Source organism: Canis lupus, chromosome 32 (genome assembly GCF_011100685.1).
Source record: "Canis lupus familiaris isolate Mischka breed German Shepherd chromosome 32, alternate assembly UU_Cfam_GSD_1.0, whole genome shotgun sequence".
Classification (NCBI taxonomy): Eukaryota; Metazoa; Chordata; class Mammalia; order Carnivora; family Canidae; genus Canis; species Canis lupus.
The window spans coordinates 22,754,427-22,758,879 of NC_049253.1; positions in this window are offsets into that span (position 1 = coordinate 22,754,427).

Below are 4,453 nucleotides of genomic sequence, written 5' to 3' on the forward strand. Positions count from 1 at the left end.
TTTAGTTTCCAGTATCTTCCCTCCTCCCCCTTTGCCTTAGAATAATTTCACATCATTTACAACTGAGAAAAAAGTTTACAATATAGGCAGGGCTTAGTTTTCATCCATTTCACCATGCACGGATGTCAGTCATAATGGTTAAGGAACACATTTCCCCCCAAAATGGTCTGGACTTCAGCTCTTATTACATACAATACTGATTTTGCTGCTAGCTCTGCAGTCGACAAATCAGTGTGTAAATAACAGATGCACATCATGACCAACGACCAATCACATCAGTTCTTTCAAAGGCTGTTAATGATTGGTCACAACGCATCTGTTATTCATGCACAGACAGCAAAATGTGTAGTTGCATTGCCTGCTTGTTTCTCAGTGATAAATCCACTCAAGATTTATAAAAAGTGGATAATTGAAAAGGGGAACTCATCAACAAAGATGAAAGTACAATAAAGAAATGAAAAGTAACAATGCTGGAGCCCAATTCAAATTGCACATAAATGGTAAGAACGGACTATGAGAACATTAACGCGCCTGCAGTTCAAGGGGCTCCAGATAAGTAGCCAGAAGAACTTGGCAAAGACAAACTTACTGACAGAAATGAGGAAAATAGTTGTCACAAGGATGATGTCCCAGAGGAAGTGAGACTGGTAAAAAGTTTCAGGTTAAAAGAACAGATATCAAAAGAATGAGAAGACAAGCTATAGACTAGGAGAAAATATTTGCAAAAGACCTGATACAGGACTATACCCAAAATACACAAAGAACTCTTAAAACCCAACAAAAGGAACCCAATTACAAAATGGACCAAAGACCTGAACAGACACCTCATTGAAGATATACACATGGTAAATAAGCATGTGAAAAAAAAAAAAAAAAGCAAAACATGATGTCACTAGGGAAATGCAAATAAAAACAGTGAGATACCATTACGTACCTATTAGAATGGCAAAATTTCAAAACACTGACAATGCCAAATGCTGGTAAGGAAACAAAATGAATTTTTTTTTTTTCACTGATAGGAATGGTAGCTGGTAGGTAAAGATGCCTTGGGAGAGAGTTTGGCAGTTTCTTACAAAATTAAACCTACTCTTACCATATGTTCCAGCAATTATGCTTTTGGTACTTACCCAAAGTAGTTAAGAACTTAGATCCACACAAAAACCTATACATGGATGTTTGTGGCAGCCTTACTGATAATCACCATAACTTGGAAGCAACCAAGATGCCCTTCAGTAGCAAGTGGTTAAGTACACTGTGGTACATCTATACAAAGGAATATTACTCAGCACTAAAAAAGAAATGAATTATCAAGCCATGAAAAGACCTGGAAGAAACAAGTGCAGATTACTAAATGAAAGAAGGCAACCTGAAAAGGCTTTATACTCTGATTTCAGCTATGGAACATTCTGGAAAAGGCAAAGCTATGGAGACAGTAAGATCAGTGGTTGTGAGGGGTGAAGGGAGAAGGAGAGTTGAACAGGTGGAGTATAGAGAATTTTTAGGCAGTAAAACTATTCTGTATGCTACTTTTTAAAAAAGATTTTTATTTATTTATTCATGAGAGACAGAGAGAGGCAGAGGCCTAGCAAACTCCATGTAGGGAGCCCGATGTGGCACTCGATCCTGGGACTTTGGAATCACACCCTGCACAGAAGGCAGATGCTCAACCACTGAGCCACCCAGGCGTCCCCCTATTCTGTATACTATAATGGGTTTGTTAAACTCAGAACCTTGGGTGACTGTGTCAATGTAAGTTCACTGATTGTAATAAATACGTAACTCTGGAATGGGGGTGTTTACAAGTGAGGGAGGGGGGTGTTTATAGTGAGGGAGGCTGTACTTGTGTGGTGGCAGGGGTATATGGGAATTCTTTACTTTCTGCTCAATTTTGCTGTGAACTTAAAACTCCTCTAAGAAAGTCTATTAAAAAAGAAAAAAGCAGGGGTATTTCATGACACTGGAAATGCAAGAAAATGTTGGAAGGTGATCCAAACTTAGAATTATGATAATTTGCCAAGGTATAAAAAGAACGCTTACTTATATATGAAGGTATTATTAAAATTAATACATTTTTTTTTACAAAAGTAATATACCCTATCAGTTTCTTTTACTACTAAAATTAGTTTTACTACTTTTTTCATTTACCTATACATTTATAACCAACAATGTTTTTAATATGTTGAAAAAAATTTACAAGTCATGGAACAATCATTTTCTCCAATGAATAAGATTATTTTCCACAGTTTCAACCTGCAGTCATTTTTATGGTCCCACACTACCATCGAAAGCAAGCTGCCCGTATAATGGCTTTAAACAGCCATTTAAATAGAAATCGCCCAAGTAAGTGTGGGTTATCCCTCAACCCATTTGAAAGCATAATTATAGCATTGGAATATATTTTAGTTCAATTTGCATGTTCCTATTAATGTCTAATCTTAGTATGTCATGTTCTATATAGAAATAGATTAATGAAATAGATGAATATACTTGAAATGCAGAATAGAGGAAGGAGAACATGGTTGAGAGAAGCTAGAAATGCGGAGAGGATATAGGGGAATAAAGAAAAAGAAAAGTAAAATTCAGCTGTGTATGATTTTAAGGTGCTTCTTTCATCACAACGTTTTATAAAATGGAAAAGATGTTAAGTACTTTATACGTTATTAAGGATTATACATAAAAACAGTGTACTTCCCAAATAACTTGCTTCTCTGGTTCACATTTTCTTATCGCTAATGGCTGTTAATAATGATAATAGGTTATAAGTGAATTTCACTGCAACGTACTGTATAATGTTAATCAAAGCAATTTAAAGAAAAAAGTTATCTTTCATAAAAGAAACTCAAATAAAACTCTAGATAGTGAAGGTAGTAACTTTTCTCTTATGCATGTTCATTTTCTGCCATAAAATTACATACTCACAAGCTTTAATGAAAATAGAATTTAGTGAGAACTACAATGCTTACCTAACATGAATATTCACAGTAAGATCAGTCCCACTTGTTTACACAAATCACAATTCAAATATAAAATGCAACCACAGCAGGTTTCATAAGGAAATACTTCATTTCACTCACAGCATCATCATTAACCTTTAAATCATCTTTTTTTCACTGAAGGGGCAACACATCCCATTATCCCATCCTGTACCCAAGTTAAATGGCTCCTTGCTGAGTGACTGAGTATAAGAGAATTTAAATGAATCAGAGTTGCAGATTGTAATCCGAAAAAAACATATTTGGGGAAGAAAAGACTTAAAAGAATCAGTTCTTTAATTTTTATGGATGTTTAAGTGTCTTGCTTAGGGTCATGCAAATGGAAACCAAATCTCTGAATACTCCTCTCTAACCTCAATACAGTAACACCAAGAATTAGAAACAACAGTAGTTAATGCTGTAATATAAAGATCTGTTGGTATAAAATTATCTCTTGTGCATATATAAATGTACGTATGTATGTGTGCATATGTGTATGTGTATACGTGTATATAGTCTATGGGATCAGGAATACAGTTACAAAAACACATAAAGCATATGTCTTCTGCTGTTGCATTAAAAAATAAAAGTTGTCAGGGCACCCGGGTGGCACAGTGGCTGAGCGTCTGCTTCGGCTCAGGGTGTGATCCCGGGACCTTGGGATCGAGTCCCTCCTCATCAAGCTCCCTGCAGGGAGCTTGCTTCTGTCTCTGCCTCTCTCTGTCTCTCATGATTAAGTAAATAAAAATCTTAAAAAAAGAAATAAAATAAAAAATAAAAGTTGCTTCAGTTGGTCAAGATGATATTCCAACAACTATGGCTTTGCATGTTCTTTACTGGTAATGGATTGTAATGTTCACATGGACATCAGTCCAATGAATGAACTAGTAGAAATACATCCTAAGTAATAAATTCCAGTTGATTGAGAAATAGGCAATACTAAGCACAAATAATCTCATTTGTGCTCAATATTATATTTTTAAGGATCAAGGGAAGTGTTAGAAACTATTAAAAAGGGTGTGAGGATACCATTTATGATCACAAATATTTTTATTAAGCCCAAGACATAATAGAGCATTACAGGGAGAACCCAACTACATCTCAAAAAAGATAATATGGACTTAATAACAACAAAAGAAATAGCCTATTACTGAAGACATTAACAAAGAAAAGTTATGAGAAATCCATTATGAGATTTTAAAAGGTAGTATTTCCAACAACCTAAGTGATTTGGGTCCTGTGACGTAGGAGGAGGTAGTAATATTTGCAGATTCCTTCCAGCCCTGTTATACTAAAATATATCGATTATATTCACTATACCTTCAAGATTGGGTAAATCTACTGAATCATGAGTTTTCAAGTCTATATCTGAAAATTGCTTTGCAAACTTCATTACTCTTCTAACTCCAGAGGATTCTATTACGTTAGCATCTTAGCAAATCAAGATGCCTGGAAAGTACAATCTCCAAAATTCACAAGTC